General features: G+C 44.8%; 1 protein-coding gene across 6 annotated transcripts in view; it reads left to right on the forward strand.

Moving 5' to 3' along the window:
• The first annotated feature begins 1,074 nt into the window (after positions 1-1,074).
• LOC146058202 (uncharacterized) overlaps positions 1,075-25,495 on the forward strand; it is a 66,486-nt gene continuing 42,065 nt past the window's right edge. For all 6 annotated transcript variants that reach the window (XR_014469837.1, XR_014469834.1, XR_014469838.1 and 3 more), the window contains exon 1: positions 1,075-1,258. The gene's annotated coding sequence lies outside the window, so the exon portion shown is untranslated. The remainder of the gene's footprint in view (positions 1,259-25,495) is intronic.

Below are 25,495 nucleotides of genomic sequence, written 5' to 3' on the forward strand. Positions count from 1 at the left end.
CTATTGGGAATAGCTCCAGTGCTCCCAGGTTCCTCGTGAGACCCGCCTCTTCCCACGTTGGTGGCCAGTATGCCCCAAAGCCTGTGGCCTGCGGCGTCTGTAAATAAATGCATTACATGATTGGGCCGCATAGGCTCTGGCCACATACCCACCCCATTGAAGTGTTAGAGGAATTCCTCCCATACCAGCAAATCCTCCCGCAATTCCTTGTTGATGCGCAGAAAGTGATCTTTATTCGCTATGCACGCTGTGGCTTGCTCCAGCCGTCTCTTAAATATCCTGCCCATTGGGATCACCCTGCATGCAAAATTGAGGCTTCCCAATAATGATTGGAGCTGCCCCAGTGTAACCTTTTCGCTCCGGCACAGTGCCTGACCTCTCCAACCAGCTTTCCCACTTTATCCTCTGGTAATCTGCATTCCTGCTTTACCGAATCAATCTCTATCCCCAAGAAAGACAGTACTGCCTTAGGCCATGCGTGAGCTTGCATAGCTGCTGCTCCCTCTTCATGCAGATGTGTCCCGTGGGGACCGATGGGGCCTGCTGGGCCCCCTTGCTGCTTGCCTTCCGTGATGACCCCTCTTGCAATATGCCGAATCCCGCTCTCTCCCATGCTGCTGATGCCTGTAGCTGCATTAGCTCCTTGAACAACTGTGTTGCCATCAGCTGCGCCCATGCCAGCGGAACCTCTGCTGGCGAGCTCTGGTTGGCTGTTGCTCCATCCCCTGGATAGCTTGCAGGCCTTGTGGTGCCATGGATGCAACTGCACCCGTGACCCCGTGCGGCCTATGGTCCTCTGCCCTGGGCTCATGGGCATCCGAATTGGTGGCTGCAGGGGAGGCCTCGCATGCTGTCTGAGGCCGGTCATTGCTCCGCTGCTGCTTCTTGATCTGGCTGTATGCTGCAGCTTTTTTACGCCCCCCTTTGTTCGAAGTGGCTGCAATGCCGCTGTCTGGCCACCAGGGGGAGCGCCCTCTGGCCGAGCTCCCCTGTGCTGCTGCTTCCTTTTTCTCCTGCCTGCACATTTCTTGCTGCCCCCCTCCTCCTCCACAAATCTCCTGGGTATGGCCCTCAGCCTGCTGGGGCGGGGGGTTAGGACCTCCCCGCTGACTTGCATTGTTGCTCGGCCTCCTGGACTGTCCATACCAGCTAGTGAGCCGCGATGTGCTGCTGCGGCCGGATCTACACACGTGCTGGCAGGGGGAGGATGTGCCGGATTTCTGCTGCTTGGAGGGGGACCCAATTACTGCTCCACAAGGTAGGATGATCCCCACGGGCTGCTGTGCTGGGGCCAGCTGTGTGTCTCTATCATGCTCTGAGACGCTGTGTACCCGGTCTCCTCCCCTGCCCGGTCTTTTAACCCCCTCCCCGGTCTTTTAAACCCCTCCCCGGTCTTTTAACCCCCTCCCGGCCGCTCCATCCCCCCAGGTGTCTTACTGGCTGCCCTTGGTCCCCCAGGTGTGAAAACTGGCCTGCCCCTCCCCCTTATGCAGCGTCGGCGCCATAACAGCGCCTGTGCTCCCTCATCCACCCGGGGAAGCTCACATACGGCCCGTACATAGCACCCGGGGAAGCTCACATCCAGCCCGTACATAACACCAGGGGAAGCTTACATCCAGCCCATTTATAAAACATGGGGAAGCTTACATCCAGCCCGTACATAACACCCGGGGAAGCTTACATCCAGCCTGTACATAACACCCGGGGAAGCTTACATCCAGCCTGTACATAACACCAGGGGAAGCTTACATACAACCCATTCATAACACCTATGGAAGCTTACCTGCACCGAACAGGTAAAAGGCTACTCTCTCTGATATGACCGCATTCACCGCTGCTACCACTGCAGCATCTGGAGGTGTAGGCGATGCTGCTGGGAGGTGTTCTACGGTGGAGCTGCTGCTGGTGTCAAGGTCACTGCTGCTGGTGTCAAGGTCACTGCTGCTGGTGTCAAGGTCACTGCTGCTGGTTTCAGAATCCTAGCTGCCACTGTCCGAGGAATCGGTACATATTGCTAAAAAATGATAGACAGAATCAGACTGCTTGTTATGGGCAACATCCTGGGTGATCTCACATCCGGCCCGTACATAACACCCGGGGAAGCTCACATCCAGCCCATACATAACACCCGGGGAAGCTCACATCCATCCCATACATAACACCCGGGGAAGCTCACATCCATCCTGTACATAGCACCCGGGGTAGCTTACATCCGGCCCGCACATAGCACCCGGGGAAGCTCACATCGGGCCCGCACATAGCACCCGGGGGAAGCTCACATCGGGCCCGCACATAGCACCCGGGGAAGCTCGCATCCGGCCCGCACATAGCACCCGGGGAAGCTCGCATCCGGCCCGCACATAGCACCCGGGGAAGCTCGCATCCGGCCCGCACATAGCACCCGGGGAAGCTCGCATCCGGCCCGCACATAGCACCCGGGGAAGCTCGCATCCGGCCCGCACATAGCACCCGGGGAAGCTCGCATCCGGCCCGCACATAGCACCCGGGGAAGCTAGCATCCGGCCCGCACATAGCACCCGGGGAAGCTCGCATCCGGCCCGCACATAGCACCCGGGGAAGCTCGCATCCGGCCCGCACATAGCACCCGGGGAAGCTCACATCCAGCCTGTAGCTTACCCTCACTGGGCAGGTAGAACTTCACAGTTTCTGCTGCCACTTTGTCCTCCTGCGCCGGAGGTTTGGTCAGCACAGGTAGTGGAGTGTTGCCTCTTGTGGTGGTGGGCTTCACGATATTAAGGGGCTGGATCGTGATGTTCCTCACCTTTATGGACTTGCCTGGCTTTAAGGATCAGAGGAAGAGACACAATGAGCTGTGACTACATAACTCTCTGCAGTGCAGTCACTTTCTACCATAGAAGGAATAGAACAGACCAGGGCTGGGGAACCGGCTGTAACTCCGCCATTGTGGCTTACATACCTCCCAACTTTTGAGAGATGGAAAGAGGGACAAAGTAGGCGGAGCTTATAGCGCGGTGTCTCAATAAGCCACGCCTGTAACCACACCCACTCCCCGCCCAAGCACACTTAGCTTCCTCCTTCACATAACATAAGTATGAACTCACTGCAGTTAAACACCATATTAGAAAGACATTATTATTGCCAAAATACCTGTATTAATATCAAAAACATTATATATCATATTATATCACCTTTCTTTTACTTCTTTTAACTTTGGTAATGCAAACCTGAGTCAATCCACTCTTCTTCCCAGTTATTTTGATTAATAGACTTAGAATTAAAAGTGGAAAAATAAACATTTATTTCCAACAAGTAGTGTATTACAATAGAAACACAAAAAAATATATAAATAATGTATAAAAATATAACTGCAAATAATTTACTTGAAGCACGACTTTGTGCAAAACAGGAAACATTGAAATTGTTCTAAACATCAGTGGTCTAATCAAGGACCACAACATCTTCATCATCAGTATCAGAAGCAGCAGCACTACTAGGCGCAGATGTGAGTTTTTTAGCAGCTGGAGTTTTTTGGCTCTTCTTTGGGGACTTTCTCTTTGCTGTGGTACTACTAGATGTCTTTGTTGATATAGTATTAGTAGTAGAAGCCTGCGAAAACAGAGGTGCTAGTCTCTTGGCAGGAAAAGATGCTCCTTGCTTACTGATGACAGTTGCAGCAGAGGGACTTGTTTCAGATTGTTGTACATTAGTGGTTTCCCCACCAGTAGGTTCGGCTATGCCCTCATTCACACTCAGGCTTTCTTCCCTACTAGGCCCAGCTGTACTAGTAATAGTAGCACTTTCTTCTAGATCTTGTGCTCCAGAGTCTCTTCTGCTGGATAAAGCCACAGATGTAGCAGATTTAGCTTTTTTGAGCAGCTGTGCAGAGGGCTGCCACTTGTGACATGTTGTTGTGGAAAAAATGTTGATCTTGCTGGCCAGTATTGCACAGAGTGTATTTCTCACTGTAGTTACAGGTTCATATACATTTGGGCCTGGCTGTTGAGTGAGAGGATTTTTTCCTAAAGTGCTCCGCTGATCTTGCGAACAATACTAAACAATCTCTCACATGAAGCATTGCTGTGCGGAATAAGCAGAAGAAATTTTACCAGCTTGCAAAGCACACTGTACTGATAATGCCCAGTTACAGGATCTTTAATTTGTGATAACTGATGCCAAAATTCATCAATTCTGACACTTTTCATTGTTATACTATCACTGCTTTGATAGTTCCTGAATTCACTCAGCAGTCTGTCCATGTCTTTGGCACCAACTAAATTTGGAAATCTGGTGACTATTGTTTGGATATCCTCAATGCTTGATGACAACCGCAGATCCGGATTAATGAATAATAAATAGACTTTTGAGTACTGGATCTCCCAAAGGCATTGCCTTTTTCATGTAGTCCAGTGCTTTGCAATAAAAGGCAACAGTCTCCCTGGTAAATTTCTGGAACATTGAGGTATCTATCAGGTTTTCTCTCCTAGAATAGTTTCTGGTTTCAAACCCAATGAGAATATCCTCCTGGGGCAGATACACAGATGGGTCAGAATACTCTATGTCCAGGATGTTTTCAGCCTCAGCAATTATAGTTGGCTGGACAAATCTGACCAGCAGATGCAGGTTTACCATTGCTGGGTACAAGTGATGTATCATTGGGGCTTCTGTTTGCAGAAGTACGTTAAAAGAATTAAAAACTGGCACAACAGAGTGCAAAAACTAAATATACACTTTAGTCAATGGATTCTGGAAACTGGTAAGAATACGCTTTTCCCTTGCACCAAGAAAACCACTTTCTTCCTCAAATGTACTTAAAAAATATGACTTTAGCGCATCCCAATTAAACAAGGTCCTTTCCACAGACCTTTCAAGTGACAACCAACGGGTCTTAACATGCTTCACTAGTTTTTTAACACCAGTGTTGCAAAATGCCATGTACTCCTGCAAGGTATTCACCCTTTTTGAACTTTTTTGAAAATTAAAATAAATGTCAAGAATAAGGTCTTCCGCACTTATGGACAAAGTTTTTGCTGCATGTTCAGCCATTAAATGGACTAAGTGGCAGGGACAGCCCAGAGCATACATTTTTTGCTCCAAACACTGAGCACTCTTTATTCTTGACATTACACTATTGTGTTTTCCACGCATATTGGCTGCATTGTCAGTGGAATATGTTGCACACATATTCCAATCTACATGTTTTTTTTTTTAACATGCTGTCAACAGCTTCAAAAAGGTCTTGTGCTCTACCAGATGGGCATGAAACCATGTCTAAAAACTCGGTCACTATTAGCCCTGTTTCTGAATGTTCATATGTTATAAGTACAGGGAAGTACTTTTCGTACTCATCAGAACTGGCATCCAGTGAGATTCCAAAATATTTTTTCCGCTCTTGGATAACAGCTCTAACATTAGAGCACCCTGGATAATATGTGTGGTCTTGGTTGCGGCACATGCATATTTTTCGGCAATTTTAGAATCAGAAAACATCCTTTTTACTAAAGGCCGCACATGGTCACTTGTGGCTATAGAGATGTTATGTTCAAGCAAGAAACTAGTAAACAGAACTTCTGCCCTGATGGTATTTTTTGCTAATTTTGAATCAGAAGCAGGAAAGAAGGTGGACACTGTTTTCGACTGTGAAACAGCTTTGGCTGAGCTTACATGTTTATCTGTACTTATATGCCTGGTGATATCATTATAACCACCATGGGTCACCGAAATATCAGCTGCACAGAGTTCACAGAAAGCATATAAAACCCCTCGCCGTGATTTCTTTAGAAATGGGTGCTCTTTCATCCAGGTCTCTTTAAATTGGCAGAGCTTTTTTGCCTTTTTCTTAGGCGATTGGGCAGATTGTTCAGCCATGATGTTTTTGGATTTGCTGATAATATGAAAGCTATTCATTTTAAAAAGAGAAACACAAACAATAAATTAAAATAAGGTGGTTGTCACTTAACTGAAATGAGGAACTGTTGTAACAAGGCAAATATAACCCCAACATATTTACTTGATTTATATGCAGATGGTGCAGTTTTTTGTTTTCTTTTTAGGCTAGATTCATATGGTGTTTATTGATTTATATCTTGCACCTAAAGTCTTCTATTGTTTTCCATGTGAAAACAAACCATTGGGCACGTGGTGCATATTTCCTAGCATATTTTAAGCCTTGTTAATCTTGCTTTATGAAACAGAGGAGTGGATCCTAAAGAGCAGATTTATTACATAAAGCTCCTGGACTCAGTGTTCATTCTGTAAAAGGGTCCTCACCCAGGGCTGGCCTTATGCTTTGCGTTGCCCTGTGCTACTTCTACTCCTCTAAGCAAGACCAAATTGTAGGTGAGTAGAGGCAGCGTGACTGTGTGCCCCTCCCCACCTACAGTCTGGTGACTGGCGCCTTGTGCCATGTTACGTTGTAAATTGTCTTATAATGCAGCAGAAGGGCCTGAGCAAACAAAGAAATTTTGGCTACCTCAGATACTTTGTAATTACATCCCAAAATGATTTCTTTTTTAATGCCTATTTGATACATACCCACTCCAGTGTTTAGATAACAAAATCTGCACGCATGAATAAAAAATGTTTTAATAATTAAAACCTTTTTTAATAGAAGACTACACTAGAATATGCTATTACTTAGCGATCAGTGGCTTACTGAAACCCCACCGATGCTGAGATCTAAGGGGGCACACTGCTGGTTTACAGTGACGTGTGGCAACTGTGCAGGAAGAAACTGAAGGGGTAATATGGTAATATGCCATCACCTATTTATATGGGAATATTTACATATGTTTAACATAGTAAAAAATGTTAGTGTTGGGGTTATATTTACAGTCCATATTGTAAACAAAGATTCCCTCTGCAGCAATAATTCCTGCTTCTGTATAGCAAAACAGGAAAAATACTGTGTAAAGGAAAACTCTGTCTATAGAGCAACAACAACAAAGGTGTCATGTCCCTCTAGAGAACAATGCCTTATGTTGGTTTAATTTTAACTTGAACGTCGCAAAACAACACACAGACAACATGTAAACTTTTTAAAACCAACTTTATTTAACTGAGTAAAACAAACGGTCATAACAAATTTTGTTGTCACTCACCAATCTCCTTTAACGATTCAAAAACAATGGCAGACCACTTAACACCTATAAAAATGTTTAAAACTCTTTAAAATCAATATTCATCTACATTAAAGACTCCAGAGGTGTCAGAGGTTCCAATGAAAATAACCATTAAGTGCTAAACTTACCCAAAGCAGGTTTATGGCATCAAAAGGTGGTGGCTATATTATAAGAATAACATTTGGCAAAATAAACTTTTAATTTTAAGCATATTTCTTCTAAGTTTTAATTATACATAAAAGGACATCGCAACAATAACCAATAGCTATAGGAGGTGAAAAAAAAACCAGCCTTTCAATTATACCCGCACAACTGTATATTATGAGGTAGGCCTGCACACAGCAGAGCATGGAGCTCCATCTCTATATGCATGGAGATATTCTTTCCTGGTGTTTCTTATACTACTGTACATACAGAGTGTAGTATAGCACAACACAATTTTCCCCTTTTTACATAGAATATGACAGAATAAAACTCCAAATGAGAATAGAGACATATGGGGTTTCAATAGAGGCTTTATACTTCTATAGAAGCGCTATTACAGTTCAGTACAAAACATAGCAACAATCTAGCCGTGTGTATGCGCCTTAATACTAAGGCTATGCTCAGGCGACATGTTTTTTGCGGGAGAAAGAGACCAGATCGCATTGATGGTGTTTTCAGCTTGCAATAAATGTAAATTACACCTCATAGGTAGAGATATGCCCTTCTATGAGGTGTTTCACATACGTAAAACGCCTTTCAGATAGGACATGACTTATCTTGAGAAAATGCTTTTCAAACACTTTTTTTGCCCCTGCTGTCCATATCAAACTACAGTTCAATATACATAGAGCACTGTATCACATAATACCCTGATTCTAGGTCGTGCCTTACCTTAAGTGACTACTATATCATATATCACATTATAATAGATTACACTATAGTAATATTATCGACCCACAGAGAAAAAAAAACAAAATACTAAATATAACCACCCCATGATATTTACTCCCCCCACGCCCACCCCCACCACCCAGCACATGACATTTATTTTACTTCCCCAATCACCCCCCACAACCCAGCACCAGCACATCAGCGAGTGCCTGCAGAGTGAGGGCGTGACTGCAGGCACACCTACACCCGACCGTGTCTCCTGAGGTACAGACGCTTCTAAACGAGGCTGAAGTTGGCTTCTTATTCGGCCAGCTTCTTATTCACTTCTTATTCAAACTCCAGCTTCTTATTCACTTCTTATTCGGCTCCAGCTTCTTATTCGGGACAATCACCTTTACACAGAGCCAAATAAGAAGTGATTAAGAAGCTGGAGCCGAATAAGAAGTGAATAAGAAGCAGGCCGAATAAGAAGCCAACTTCAGCCTCGTCGCTTCTTAGGAGGCACTGGCAATTCCCCCCCCCCCCCCACACACACACCAACCAACCCCCCCCGCGCCCGTCTGTCCGTACTTACCGCTCGCTGGCTCTGCAGGACTTCAGGCTCCACTCAGACGCGCAGAGATGGCAGCTGCTGGATAGGAAGAGGACGTCACTGTGACCGCCCAGCAGCTTGAGCACATACGCTGGAGGCACAGTGACGTCCTACAGAGCGTGGGGGCGTGGTTTATATCTCCCAACCGTCTTGGGAAGCCGGGACTGCGGTAAGCAGTACCGGGACGGAGGGACATCGGCCGTAAATCGGGAATGTCCCGCCAAATCCGGGACGGTTGGGAGGTATGGGCTTATAATGTATTGTTCTAGCGATTAGTACCGACACTGACAGTTATAATAAGATTATAGTAATATATAATGATGGAGCAAGATCCTCCAGCTTTCTTACTGTGGAACAGTTAGAAGTTTACACCCTGCGCTTCACTTCCCAGTATCAATTCTACAGACACAATGGTTTATTTAGAATCAACAATTGACTTTATTTGTAATTGAATAAAAAACTAAATTAAAATTAAAATGAATAGAGCATTAAATTATATACATCTAATACCGGTATACATAAACATAAGGACTGGGGATCACAAGACAAAACATATAAGTCCAGTATCAGCACAATATTGCTGGATAAAAAGTTCTTTGAAAGTAAAATCCGATGGTTGACTTACCCCTCAGTGCCGTGTATGCGCAGAACGGCGTTGGCGGGATCACCACAATCATCGTCTAGTTTTGCCAGAGTGGCTTCCACAGGATGGTGTGTGTTTCTTACTGTACCTTCTATTACCTAAATGTCATATACTGTCAGTAATCTGTAATCTCTCCTCTGGGGAGACCGAGTGACCACGCCCTCTGGGCACCTGGGGGTATAGAATAGTGTATGAAGGAGTACCCAGAACTCTTTCTTCCCCTGAGAGGCAGATTTTTTTTTAAATGCGGGCCCACTATCAGTGAGTAGCGGGTCTGTGGTGAGGGAGAAGGGTTAATATGGTCCAATTCTAAGAGAATCCTATAAATTTTGCCCCTCCTCTTCACATAGACCAGAGATTTGTGGCATTATGCCAGGAATGGGTGGAGCCTAATAATGAAGACTGCCTTTGTCTGTCCTCACCTGCACCTGTGCTGCAGTAACAGTGAGTATACGAAACACTAGCCTTTGGCATTTAGCCACTTGTATCTTTATCAATACAGATTTGTTTTACCCAAGTCCGTGGACTGCCGTTTCGTCTCTTTCTACAGTACCAGGACTTACAACCTGCACTGGGAATCAGCACCAAACTATATACATACAGCAACCCTAAAGTAAAAGAAGTCCAGCGCCACCAGCTGTGCGTGCCTGAATGGAGCAACACTTCAATTGCTCCATTGGGCGCCATCTAGTGGCCATCAGTACGAAAAACACTCCCCATAGAGGTGGCATTGGCCTTTTCTGTGATATATGTAAAATTTTTTTGCACATTGTGAATAACAATACAATATACCTATGTCCCCAAATTTAGGCTACAGAACTGGAAAATCACCACCCAATCTACCTAAAAACATCCGATATTGGGGGAGTTCCCTATTGCGGCCTGTGAAAATCCTCTGTATGTGCAAAGTACAACCAATAAATATAACTGTGCACTTACCTTCCTCTGTGGGGCAGGGAATTCACACCTTGCTGCATAGACAGCCCATAGCTGATCCTGAATTATAGGCATCCTGTAACCTTCACAAGAAACACCAATATAACCAATGTCACGAATGCACAAAATCCACTTCTCCTGATCACACTAGAGAGCCAGCAGAGTCGATTCCCTGTGCAACAGAGCATTTGTGATGTCATGAATGTATGCTGAAATGTATTTAATTTTTTTTTTTTTTTTTTTAATAAGTTGGGGAAGAACAGTGATCATCCCAAATTTTCTGGTTTAAAGGCCTCAAAGGGGGAAATCTACAAAAATCATTTTTGCCTGCGGTTTTAGATCCAAACCCCTGGATTTACTATTTAGCTGTTTGGAGAGTTGAAGAGGCAAATGAATGAAGGTTCACATATACATAATCACTTTGACCAGCAGTACGGACACCCTTCCATTTGGAATCCAACCTGCATTCATTGTGACCAGACTAGCTTTCCCTTCAGCTATTTACTACCAGGACTTGATTAAGCCAGCACCAAAAGAGGGACCCTCCACCATCAGGTGTACCCTTGGCAGGAGGGTCCTCCTTGCCTTCAAAATACCGGCTATTCTATATATTGGGATGTAAGGGAAGCAACCTAGGAACGGACACTCAGCAATTGCCTATATCCTTGCAATTGACTTTTTAATGGTACCAGCCACACTGATATCTTATTATTTTTATGCAATTGTCTTATTCTGAAGATAAAAAATAAATTAACATTTGAAAATTACTGTAACACCTGTTGCATGTATATAGTTTTAGTGCAGTTAAAAAATCCTTTTCCTTAATCCTCAAATATACATTCATTAGTAAGATGCTTCAACTCCAGGGGCCTCTATACTATAACCAAATTCACATCAAAGGTTAAGGAATGGAAAAAAGAATATTTCTGCGCTCTGGTTTAGCAGCTTGAAAAAATGATGGGCAATGTTTTTTATTCTGAACAAGCGCTTGGAAGTGGAGGTTTTATGTTGGAATAAAATATATATGAAATATAGTAAAATAAAATCAAATGTGCATGCCAAAATAAAAATAAAACAAAGTATACCAATTTTACATTTTAAATGAGTAACAATTGCAATGGCAATAGATCTCCTTTTGGAGTACTTTGTGGTTTTCCGTTTGGGGTTTGCTAGTTGCTGTCGCTTTTTTTATGACGGTTGGACAGAGTCTCCAGCTCGGGGCATAGGCAGGCAGTGGGGGGGTATGGTTGTCCCTAACTGTCCCTACTCTTACCTATCCTCCGATAGCTGGTGGCCAAAAATGGGGCAGCGGCGTCTTCTCACGCTGTTCGTTCCGTTGCCAGAAGACAGAGTCCGTGTTTCAGGTTAATTTGTAGTTGGCTGGGATCTTTATTATGACATTCCAGAAAGTGGCTGGATAAGCTGTGCGTTTGAAGACCTTTCTTGACATTGTTGATGTGTTCTCCTATTCTGATTTTTAAACTTCTTTTTGTTTGGCCTACATATTGTAGGCCACACAGACATTCGAGTATGTAGACAACTCCCTTTGTTTCACACATTACGAAGTTGTTTTTGTTCTTTTTTATTCTGATTCGAAGTGAAAGACATGATGGGTTTAGTGCTCTTCTTTTTTTTGGTTCTGCAACCAATACAAGTGAGGCAGGGATAGAACCCCTTTTTCATTGTTGGTTCTTCTGGCGGTATATGACTGTGGGCATTATTCTGATCGGTGCATACTTTCCCGAATTCTTACGGAGCAGGCCGCACGCAACGCTATGCGGACATCGTCCGTAGAAACGCCCATTGAGCCTCCGCATTCGGACGGACTCACTCTTTAAGAATTGGGCGTGTGTACGGACGACATACAAACCTTGCGTGTGCGGTGGACACGTACAGATTCTGCACGGTCTTACAGCGTAAGCACAGTCTTACCGCGTCAGAACGGACGGGAAGCTGGCCGTACGCACCGATGCGGAGTATTTACGCTAAATACAACACTATTTCTCTGAGCACACACAGCGATCACATGATCCACTTATGCAATTAGGCAACCTCATTAAAAAGGGATTGTTGTCTATTTGAATTAATTAAATCCTTATATATACTGAAACACATTACTACTACATTCATTACACACATTAACCCTTACATGATGTGAACATAACATACATCTATATACAGTAAGTACATTTTGCTTATTTAAAAGATTATAAACAAGTTACACAAATACTTTTCCATTTAAAAAAAACACACAGACAACTTCGAACTGTAATAAACTATTTATTAACTTTACAAAACTTTTATAAAAAAATAAATAAATTAAATGTCGCCATCCAGCAGCTGGTCCAATTCAGCCATGACCTGGCGCATGTGTCCTCGGATTCGTAAGAGGGCCCCACGGAGACCCTCTTGTGCTTGGGCTGGCTCATCTGTGGACATATTAAAAATGGTAAAATTACTAATGATATTCATGCATACATTTAACATAGTCATACCTAAATTTAAAACATGCACCGTGACAGGTGTGTGTGTGTGTATATATATATATATATATGTATATAGACACATATATAACTATATATATGACACATACAGCTATACAGGAAAGCCTGTTTTTTCCCCTCTACCCGTTACTCTGTAGAACACCTCCTGTTTTTTCCCCTCTACCCTTTACTCTGTAGAACACCTCACAGTCATAGTGCTCCTTCTGAATCCAAACCCACCCATGACTAAGCTCTGAGAAGCATGTCACGCGCTGCACCAATCCCAACTCATCAAAAAGCGCTCAGTGTCTGTTATATGATGGAGCGTGGCATGGGACTTAGTCAACTCTCAGGAATGCACAGTACATTTGTGCAATCAAGCATGGCTTGCCTGCTGATGGTCTGCTCCATAAATCATTGTCATAATGCCAGTTAGGTGAAGCTGCAGCACTAACCCACTCCCATGCACAAAATCATTACTAAGCCCAAATCAACACACAATTATGGTGCCAAACATACATGCAGACCGCAGGGGGGGTTTAGCTAGAGAAGGGCCCAGGGGCACTGACCACTTGTTACTCCATTCTAAGCCACGCCTGTCCATACTCCATTTATGTCATACTTAATCTAGTTTAGAAAGATCAATCACCAGTAAACTGTACTCACCTATATGAGGCTACAGATTGTATGCTTGCAGCAGGGACATGTAACCCTTACATGAGCACGTCATCCCTTTCTTCCAGGATACAGATTAACTACACAGGTTCAGTGGCTCTTACAATCGACCTGAAAGCCATCCGCACAACCTGTGTCATTAATATGTGTCCAGGATGAAAGGGATGGTTTGGCCACCCTATATAAGTGTGTCTGTTGCTACCCTGTTTGTTATATGAATTTTTATTTTGAAAAAAACACAATTGAATCACCAGTGCTACATAGCAAATAGTAGATGAGAAAAGGAATAATTAATCCTTATGTATACATACCAATTTCGGCCGCCTGCACGACCTCACAGGCCTCCACCTCCTCCTCTTCTTCAGGGGACTCCTCTGGTGGCACCTCCTCCTCTGCTGGCAGCGCCTCCACAGCCCACACCTCCTCCTCCACTTCCTCTGCCACCTCCTCCGCCATCCCTTCCTCAGAAAGCACCTCCTCGCCCTTGCTTCGGCCAACCTCCTCCTGGGCCACCTCTGCCTCCTCCCGGGCCACCTCTGCCTCCTCCTGGGCCACCTTTGCCTCCTCCCGGGCCTGTCTTGCTCGATCCCGTGCTGTGTTTGAGAAAAAAATGCCAATTAGGGGTCATTTGGACATATGTATTAAGGCTTAAAAAAAATTAAAGGTACTTGTGAGTTATCCGGGCGCCCGATTTTAGATCGGGTACCATCGGATCGTATTGCGTCGCATCGCGTGTTAACCAAATGGCATGCGATGCGACGCGACGAGATCAGCACCCGATTTTAGCAGTGTACCCGATTTTAACATTGGAATCAATGTAAAATGGTCCCTGAGACCCGATTTTACATTAATTTCAATGAAAAAATGGCCAAAACCCCCAAAAAGTGACAAAACTTAAATCCCATCCCCATTGTTAACGCCACTCCACTATTGACGCCAACCCGAAGCGTGGCGAGCGCAGCGGTACGCGTCCTCCGACCTTTTCATGCCCTACTATCCACGTCGGCGTGGAGTTGAGAATAGAATAGTGTGGCGAGCCCCGCGAGGGGACGCGGATACCTTCACAGGTAAGCGCGTCCCTTCGCGGGCTTCACAGGTAACCGCGTCCCCTCGCGGGGCTCGCTGCGCTCGCCACGCTTCGGGCCTCGGTGGCTCGCTGCGCTCGCCACACTATTCTATTCTCAACTCCACGCCGACGTGGATAGTAGGGCATGAAAAGGTTGGAGGACGCGTACCGCCGCCCCTCGCGGGCTCGCTGCGCTCGCCACGCTTCGGGTTCACGTTGATAGTGGCCTGGTTGTGAACATCCAATATCATTCATCAATATCATTCATATCTAACACATTAAGGACAACAGAATTTAAGGAATAACTGTAATTAGCATATATCAGAAATAAATTATAAGAACAACAACACATAGCATACAATAATTAATCACCGTAATTATTTTGCCAACAAACTTGTGCATGTAGAATGCGGTTAAATGGGCTGTCACCCGCCAGGCACTTTCGCCACACAAACTCTTGCATATAAGAGTCCAGGTGATGGCGGGCTGTGCCCCGCTGGCGTTTGTTCCGCCACTTTGCACATCCCCATAGTCTTTCTATATTTTGGGTGTGTGCTCCAGTGTCCGGGTCCACAAAATTATATCTGTGATTGACTCTCAAGTGACTGTATCCAGCCCGCTCCAGTTCTGCGGTGTTGTACGCACGCCAGCAATCGCTGACAATTGTACTTCCATCCTCGATGTGCTCCGCAATTGCAGTCATCAGGGTCGTCGCATCTCGCTTTTCCACTGGCAACATAAAACAGTCTCCTGTTTCACGACACACTCCTCCAAAGACCCACTGCTGTGGGAGAACTCTGCCGACATTGGCTTGTCTCTTTGCGAAGAGCGACTCATCAATCTCAACAATTTTGCCTGGTCCACCAATCCGGCGTTGAGGCTGGGACATGAGGTCGCATTGACATGCCTCCCGCATCAATGCATTGTAAAAGATAGCGGTTTTATTACATATGTTCAAATGCTTGTCGCAAAAGTCTATAGATGTCAGTTCCTGACACCAGCAGAAAATAAAGCGGAGTATGGTCATAAATGGAAGTCTGCATCCGGGGTAAAATAGTGAGGCCCGCAGACTTTGCTTTTTCCCACAGCTTTTGATATAGCAGCGCCATTTCCGCTCTTTCACGGACAGGCGCATTGGGTGTCCATTTGGACAGGTAGCTGTGGATGGAAGCAGCCCATTGTCCTGCATGAATTTAACTGTATCCTCTTCAGTTTTGGGGAGGCTGAAGATACTGGCCGGCAAAGCCATACTGTGAAATAGGGTGTAAGGGGCAAAATGGGGCAATATCCAAATAAATTGAAAGCAAATTTCAGAAATTTCACCTCACAAAAACTCTCAGACACACCAACACAGCAAATCACTTGTTTTCTCCTGTCAAAACTCCCTCAGAGTGAAATTGTGCCAGATGTGGCAGAGGGCGGGATTACAATTGGGCGGGATGTGTTAAAGTCGCGTCGCATCGCGTGCCATTGTATACCATACAATAGCATCCAATGCGACGCGATTACGACGCGATTTTGGATACAAGGAAATTTCAAGGGAAATCGCGTCGCATCGCGTCGCATCGTACTCTTATTGTACTGACATTCAATTTCAACATCGGGCGCCCGGATAACTCACAAGTACCAAATTAAATCCAAAGGTTATAAGTTGAGACAACTGTACAGCCAATCAGCTCCTTAGTGTCTTTTACACAACACAGCCTGTAACATGGCAGTTATGATGTGACATTTGGGCCATTGTAAACATCACAATCTATAATCCTAAACAATCACATATTTTATGACCATTACAGGGTGTCAAACAGGAAGTAGCACACATATAGTGTATGCTATGTTTAACTCATGATCAGGCTGGTTACCTTATTGGCTTAAATAATGTCATGTAAGCAATCATGTACAAATGGCCATTTAATGTATAAACACTCACATCTCGCAATCCTGGCCCTGATTTGCTGGAGCAAATCCAGCTGGCGACGCCTCAGGTCTGACCACCGCCGCTCCAGCTGAGCGATGGTCCGCCGCACCCGTGTGTGGGCGTATATGCGCCGGCGGGCCACCGCATAGGCATTCCGCTTCTGCCTATTAGTTATAAATGGGCCCGCCCGCCCCAGCCTGGTCTCCATAACGGAGACCAGTGTCCTCAGCTCCGCAGCTGAAAAAGGTGCTGCTCTGCCATAGGCCGCCATCTTAGCAATGGCACAATTCAAGCAATCATGTCCTGTCATTGGTTGATCAGAGTGATATTTGGTATTAACTTTATTGTTCATTTTTACAGTAACAGCGTGTATGCGCCACAACAGACGGCTAACCCATTGCATCGCAAACCCACACTTGCTGTACCTTTGCATAGTTGAGCAGACCATGCCATTACTTACTATCTCCTAAACAGACAGTGTAAAATAAGATGGGAACCCATTATATATAATCTATTGCATTCACCAAACAGGTGAAATAGTCTGCATCACTAGCCACTTACACCTAACTCAACAAGGTACTAAACAGCTTTTTTATAGTGAAAGCTATCCAGCAGAAACATAGCAAATAGTGCCAGACCTTTTCCCAATATTAGGCCATGCTGCCATGTGTACACTTACCTTCTACTGGCCCACACTAGAGATGTGGAATGAAAAGTAGCTAGCATCAAGGCTGAATTTGGAGAGCTTTCACATGTGATTTGGATGCTAGCACTGATTACTTGTGCCTAAGTGGTGGACTGGATTTACATATGGAATGGGTATTGTCATTTGTACTACATACCAAACAAGTGCTCAGTACAGATGTACATTCACATATACATTTCATGTCTGACCTCAGTTTATTTGGTCATTGGTGTACAAATCTGCATTTACCTACTAAATCAGACTTACTAAGTTTGCAGGGTGTCGCTGATGTACGCCAATTACAGAAATAGGATATAAAGGTGTGTTAGACAAATGCAATGTTGTTGCAAACATGGCTGGCTCAGATACAGAGGAAGACCAGGTGTTTCAGGACCTGTTTGGCAACATGGACTCCAGCACCACCTATGTCCCCATCAACCCAGACCAGCCATTGGGAGAACAGCAGCCAGATGGGCCATCTACATCAGGCCAATCGGCAGCTGGCCCATCTTCAGCCTCAGCAGAATCATTGGGAACACAGCAGGTGGCTTCCCAACAGAGTAGCCTGCCCAGCACTTCGAGTACAGCGACAGGTGCTAGTGCCGGTGCCAGTGGCCGTGGCCGAAATAGGGCAACAGAGGAACCAACCACCAGAAACATGGCATTCGAAGCGCAGGAGCATGCCATCCTGGTGCCCCGCGCACGGGATTGGATCGAGTGTCCACAGGACAGGTTGACACACACAAGGAGATGGAAGATCTGGGAGGACATAACGGCGGAGATTAATGCGGTGGCTCCACAAGGTCGTGAGACGGAGCACGTTAAGAAGAGGCAAGTTCATGTGTGTTACATTTGAGCAGTACAAGACCAGTAATGTTTATATTAGATGTTAGATGGAGTATGTCAATGGCCGGTCACGTTGCTTGGAGACACAGACATGTTTGCCATTTAATTTAATTGATAGTTATTGTAGGGTGAGTGTGAGTGTATATTCTAAGGGTTGGTTTTCAAACTTAATATAATGTAAGTTTGGTGTCATGAGGCACATGTTGTAATCTGTTGCAGATTGCAATGGGTGCTACAGCAAACATGAGGAGTGACATGTATTAATATGTAAACTTTGATTGCAGGTGGCACGACTTCAAAACGAACCTCAAGAAGAAATTGACCCAGCGGTGGGAACACAGCCACACCTCTGGGGCTGGCCCCATACCATCAAAGCTGAAGCTCACCCCCCTGGAAGAGATGGCAGAGTGCTGCATTGCAGTCGAGGAGGTCCGGGGGGTGAGCACCATGGACAGCGAGGCCCCAGCGGAAGTCATGGCTTCTTTGCTTGAAGGTAATTATTTGCCATGCCATAAGTAGCTGGTTCTAATTTTGCATGGAATGTGTGGTAATTGTAATGTTCTCTTTCACCAGCATCCCCACCGCTTGGTCAAGAATCTCTTGAGGAGGTTGAGGAGTCTGTGCCACCAGTACCAGGCCCGTGCAGCAGCAGCAGCCACTGACCGCGGCTGAATTTAGCAGCTGGGGGCAGGTGCTTGGCCATATTCAGCAGCAGGGAGAGTCGGCATCAGAGCGGGTGCGTAGGACCGAGGAGGTCTTGCAGGGTTTGGTCAGCAGCCACCAGAGTATTGCTGCTAGCCTGCAGGTGCTGGCTGATCAAGCCCTGCGCCAAAATGACCTCCTCCTCCACCATAATGAGCTTATGGTGGAGCTAGTTGCCAGCAATAGGGTCCTATTGTCAGCCGTTTCTGGTGCATTCCCACCATCAGCACTCCCTGCTGCCAGAGGGGGAAGACCATCCCCCCCCTCCCCAGCATCTGCTCCACCTGGCCCACCATCTGGCCGTGGCCGAAGAGCTGCTGCACGTGGCAAGGAGCCTGCCAGGGGCAAACGTGCCCACAAATGAACTTGTGTCCGCATTAATCTCCACCCTTATGTCTTCCCAAATCTTTCATTGAGCTGTGTGTGTCAGCTTCCTGTGTCCAATTCCGTGCAGAGGGTACCCACATTTGCCCTCGTTTCGAATGTCATGTTTGGTTCCCCTGTTGCCCTGTTTCGGCTACCATTACTGTGTGCTGTACTTGAAGTGTTGGTGCTATACTTTGGTTGTGAAGCCACCTGATGTGTTCCTAATGATTCTGCTGTGGCTATGTATGTCAAGAATACATGTATTTATTATATATTATTTACTTTTATTCCTGCAATGGTACCTTTTCATTTGTGACGGTTTCTATTTTATTTTATAAGTTGATGTAATAAATGTTTATTTTTTCCCCCAAAATGTGTGGTTTAATTGATACATGTAGAAGTGACATGTGTATTTGTATTATTAATATTAAGTTGTGTTCATTAGTTGCAGTGTAAAAGTGTGTGAAAAGTGCAGCATATATGTGTCCATTTAAGCTGCAATGGTTCCAATTGAAGCAGTGACAAGCGTGTAATTAACAAGTAATGAGTAAAGAAGGTGATTGTATTGTGTTCAGCTGACATTGGTTGAGGTGCGGCCGTCCTGATTAGGCGTTCCGATTGCCTAGCGCATGACCGAGTGGTGTCCGCAAAGCAATACTTGCTTATGGACACCGCATATTTCTTGCCTTTTTGTTCGCGTGCATTCTGCATGCTATCCGAATGCACGCCTACCAAAATAAGTGCACTCCCCCGTGTCTGCCCATGTTTCCGCCCAGTTTAGCCCACTTTGAAACTACGCCCCTGTGTATTTCCGAATGACGCCCATAATACGCCCATATTTCCCGAGTGATTGCGGGGCACATTTCTGTACGGTATTAGTGAGAACAAGTACGTAGACCATGCGTGGCACATGCGCATAGTGTTCCCCACGCATGCGCAGACGGCTGAAAAAACGCCATCCGAAAGTATTCGGAAATGTACGCAGATTACTCTCGGTTTTTCCTCTATAATTTCTTTTAACTCTGTATCTAAGCTCATAACATGCCAGTGTTTTGCAAGGATGTCTTCTATTTCTTTATGATTTGAGTTGAATTGGGTGACAAGTGTTACTGAGGTCTCGTTGGTGGAAGTTTCTTTGCTCTTGTTTTTCAGTAGTTCTTTTCTGTCTAGTGTGTTCACTTTTTGTATCTGTGTCTCTAATTGCTGTTCTAGGTATCCGTTCTTCAGGAATTAAAAAAAAAAAAAAAAAAAAAAGCGACAGCATCTAGCAAACCCCAAACGGAAAACCTCAAAGTAATCCAAAAGAAGTTGTAAACATCTCTTGGCATTGCAATTTTTACTCATTTAACATTTTTAATTGGTATACTTTGTTTTATATTTGTTTTGGTTTTGGCATGCATATTTTATTAAATTTCATATATATATTTTATTCCAACATAAAACCTCTACTGCCAAGTGCTTGTTCAGAATCACATCAAAGGTTATACGCCCCTGATATGTTTTTTCAGGGTCTGGATAACAGGATGCATTCAGTGTTCTCCTTTGTTCTCTTTTTTTCATTGTGTCATGAAGAAAAAAATAGAAAAGAGAATAAGTGGTCTCCCCTGATAGATGGAAATAATCAGATGTACCAAACTCACACATATAATTTGTTATGGTGAACACATCAATGTTTCTTTAACCCACACATTTCCCAATGGCAATTAAGATGGATGGAATTTGTGTACCCTACTCTCACTGTAATTGTGTGGCACCAAGCACATCAAGGTTTCTTTTCTTGGAGGTTTTTCTTCAATTGTTTGTCCAAATCTTTGACCTCTTCAGGGAGTCCCTCTCAGTTTTATATAGAAGAGAGAAATGGATGTACACATGTGTAAAAACGTTTCTAGATCTTCACCATGGTTTATAGTCCCTAACTGACTCACCCTTCTTTATTCCAAAGCAGGTAACAACTCCATCTTGATCTCCAACCACCACCTTTTGAGTTGCTCTTCATCTGGAGAAATCATGTTTTTTTGAGAGGTGACCCCTACATGTAGGTAATCCACTTGGTTTAATTGTAGTGCCTGGCAGTCTCTTAGGAACAAGATCTCAGTTAAAAAGGGTCTGTTACTGTGACCGTTATACTCCAGTCAGCTTGTTTCAGTAACCTTCCTACACATTGCAAGGTTGTGCACAGCTGTAACAAATCTTCCACCTGTGCACCTCAGTATTCCATCTCCTCCTCTTGCATCTCCCTGCGCACAAGACGCAGACTCTTCCCCAATGGTTCTCCTCTTGGTAAATCAGTGAAGCTTTCAGGAACATGGCAGATTCCACCGCAGACACCACCCCTGCTCCCGCCACTACTGAGGTGCCCGTAACCATGGACCTTAAAGAGAATAAAAGTTGTAGAAGAACCAGAGAAAATACAGAATGGAAGTGGGGAAGCTCACCTCAAATGCAACTGAGGAGAATTTAGCAGATCACAATTAAGAGAACACACAGCATCCAGAGGAGGAGGAAGATAAAGACAGTGAGGGTGGCGACAAAGAGGAAGAGGGTGAAGGAGATGAAACTGAATCAGATGGTCATCCAGTAAAATTCCTAGCAGATGAATAAGTGAGCAAAAAGGATACTGTCACTAAAAAAACAAGATAGAAAATGGGGATTTCACAAAAAGGGTCTTCCTCCTCTGCTACTATCACATGACCGGATATTCCACCTCCACTTATCCCACTTCCTCCCTTACCAGCAGTCACCGCCTACCTGAGCCTGGCCAGTAGCAGAGGAGTAAGAAGAGGCGGAGGAATGGCGGCCAACAGGGAACATAAGGTGTCTGTGAGCTTTGTCCATATTGGTAGTTGCAATCTGTTAAAAAAAACTTGAAATGGGCAGATACAACTCTTGATCCCATTCTTCGAGGTCAAAGTCCTGATCTCCATTATCATGGTCATAGTCCTGATCTCCATTATCATGGTCATAGTCCTGATCTCCATTATCATGGTCATGCTTAAGGAAGAAAAGATAATGTTCCAGATCTTGGTCAAGAACATATTCAAGATCTTGCAGCATTTAACATGTTTACAATTAAGATTTCCACAGAGATTACAGGAACAATAGAGGAAGGAGAAGTCCTTATGGCTTTTGAGGAAAAGCCAGAGGTTATTACCAAAGAGGTATTATTGTAGTGGTTAACAGGCCAATGTGGAATCGTAGGTACTCCCGAAGATCTCGGCGTGGACGGTTTCTCTCTAGAAGTCCAAAGAGGAGTTGTGCATCATCTCAAAGATCTAGATACCGATCCCAGAGATCCTAGAAGTCCTCTCAATCACCACAGTTGTCTTCATCCCGTTCCTCATCATGTTACAGCAAGTCACCAGTAAAAAAATCAAGTCAAAGAGACTGTCCCAACGAGAAATGTTCTGGATCTATGAACTGAATACTCTGGGCGAAATGTAATAGGGTGCGATTTTTTAGACATGTGCGATTTTTGGTCAAAAATGGCCGAAATCGTACGTTTTCCAAAAAGCGCACATGTAATAGGGTGCGATTTGCGGTAAAAATCTTAATTTTTGACGCAAATTCGCACATTTGGAAATGGCGATTTTTACTCTCACTTAAAATCACATCCAGATGTTTTCTTATTATAAAGTATCCAAATCACATATGTAATAGGGTGCGAATTTCAAAATCGCATGTGTCACCTTACCAAAAATCGCCAAAAAGACTCTCAGCATGTGAGCAAATGGTAAAAAAAAAAAAAAAAACACAGCTGAACCTTATAAACACAGGTGAACCTTATAATTCCTCACACCACTTCTATAAATATGACACCCTCATCATTAGCACCTGTGAGTCAGTTAGCAATGGAGATGCTTCAGTGTAGCTTTGCGCTTGTGGAATGCGGATTGAGGAGCTGCGCAGGAGGAGGCAGCAGGCCCAGAAACAGGTACCTATTCCACTTCGTGCTGTACGGATTTACCGTACAAGGGTCTACCTGGCCCCTCTCTCACATCAAGAGGTTGTGCAGATGTTTAGGCTGTGCAGATGTTTAGGCTGACTCGCACAAACCTTTTGAACTTATATGAGCAGGTGAGGGATGATTTGGAACTTTGGCTGGTAGTAATTATGCAGTGACTAGACTGCATAAATTAATGTGTGCCCTGTACTTCTTTGCTAATGAGTCATTCCAGTCAGTAAGCTCCTGGTCACTGGGGATCACACAGGCCACTTTCTCCAGGCATTTGACTCAAGTGCTATCTGCCTTAACCCCTTCCCGACATTTGACGTATATATACGTCATGGCCGGGAAGTACTTCCCGACACATGACATATATATACGTCATGACTTCAAACTGTCACTGCGTCTAGAGACGCAGTGACAGAGGGACGATGTCTGCTGTCCCTGACAGCAGACATGTCCCTGCATGCCCAGGGGGGGCTGCGATGCCGCCCCCCCCGTCGGCGATCGCTGTGATTGGCTGTTCACACTTGGCTGTTCAGTGTGAACAGCCATTCACAGCGTTTTCTGTGTCACCGGCAAATAACGTTCGCCGGTGACACGGGATCGGAGGTGATTGGTGCTGTAAAGTACAGCACCAATCACCGCGGGGTGTAAGGGTGACACTGGTGTCACCCCACCTCACCCCGCCCGCCCCCAAAGGCCGTGATTGGTTCGTCGGACCGACGGACCAATCACAGCCATGGAGGGGGGTTTAAACTAACGGTGACTGCACTGCAGACGCCATTCCGGTCTGGAATTGCGTGCAGTGCGGTCACCGTGCCCAGCTGCCGCCATTTACTGACCAGAACCTTGCTAAATACTTACCTGATCACTGCCTGGATCTTGCTTCTTCTTGTGACATCCTGTGCTGTGTTGTGCTGTGTTGTGCTGCTGCGAGTTATTAGATAGAGAGAGAGAGATAGAGAGAGATAGAGAGGCCTAGTGACAGAGAGTGCTATATTTTGTGCTGCTGCAGTGTAATAGAGTTATAGATAGAGAGAGATAGAGATAGAGAGATAGTGACAGATTGTGCTATATATTTTTTATATAACTGACTGCTGCCCCCCCTTTTGTGCTGATCAGTATAAATTAACTGATCAGCAACTTTTTGGGGGCGCAGGTTTTTTTTTATATATATATATACCTGTCAGTGCTGCTGCTGCAGTGTCATAGAGTGATAGATAGTGAGAGATAGAGAGATAGAGAGAGATAGTGACAGAGAGTGATAGAGACTGCTATATTTTGTGTCTGCTGCCCCCCTTTTGTGCACCCCCAGCAACTTTTTGGGGGTGCAGGGGTTATTTTTCATATATATAACTGTCAGTGCTGCTGCTGCAGTGTCATAGAGTGATAGATAGTGAGAGATAGATAGATAGAGAGAGATAGTGACAGAGAGTGATAGAGAGTGCTAAATTTTGTGTCTGCTGCCCCCGCCTTTTGTGCTGATCACTATATCTGAGGTGATCAGCAACTTTTTGGGGGTGCAGAGGTTTTTTTTTTTTTATATATACCTGCCAGTTGCACTGTCAGTTGCACCAAAGGTTGTGCACCTGCTGCCCCTCACTGGTAATCAGTGTCGCATCACTGATCACCTTTTTTTTTTTTTGTGGGTGCTGTGGGGTCTTTTTTTAATTTTTTTTTTACACACACTGTGATTTTGTGGGTGTCCTGTGGCCACTGTGCGCTGATCAGTGACGTACATCACTGATCATCTTTTTCGGCACAGGGTTGATCTATTTTTTTTTTTTTTGATCAAATTCCTGTTGCCTTTGAGCGCTGTTCAGTGACGGACGTTACTGACCAACATCTGTGCTCAATTTTTGGCGCAGGACCTTTTTTTTTTTTTTTTTTAACCCCTTCAATTTTTTTTTTTAACCCCTTCAATTTTTTTTTTTTAACCCCTTCAATTTTTTTTTTTTTGTATAAAGTATTTTTTTTTTTCTGCACTACATACACACTACACACTACATACCCCCCGGGTTGAAATAAAGTTTGTACCCCCCTCTACACTATACACGTGTTGAAACATTTCACTACCAGTAACACAAAAATAAAAATGGCATCCCAAATGTCATCCCAAATGTCATCCCAGTCATCCAGAAGAATGTATTCAGCGGAGGAGGCATATGCCATGCTTGCCTCTGACTCTGACACAGCCAGTGATGCAAGCGGGGAATTTGAAGGATTCGTCTTAAGCTCCTCTTCCTCCTCTGGTGATGAGGGACCCCCTCAAAGACGCCCCCGTAGAGCAGCTGAGACCCACCCCCCAATAATTGATCTCGTATGGACCCCACCACCAGACAATTTTGAGCCCCAGGTTCCTGAGTTTTTGGCCATGCCAGGAATCCAATTTGATTCCACAGGTCTCAGAGAAATTGACTTTTTCAAATTATTTTTCTCTGATGATTTTATAAATTTAATGGTGGACCAAACTAATTTATATGCCCAGCAGTTTATTGCTCAAAACCCCACGTCATCATTTGCTAGGTGGACCCCTGTAGATGCAGTAGAGATGATGACGTTTTGGGGTCTGGTGTTTCATATGGGCATAGTAAAAAAGCCAGAAATTAGGCAATATTGGAGTACAGATGTTCTGTACAGCACCCCATTTTACCGTATGGC

Source organism: Crinia signifera, chromosome 2 (assembly GCF_055691185.1).
Source record: "Crinia signifera chromosome 2, ASM5569118v1, whole genome shotgun sequence".
In the NCBI taxonomy this organism is placed as follows: Eukaryota; Metazoa; Chordata; class Amphibia; order Anura; family Myobatrachidae; genus Crinia; species Crinia signifera.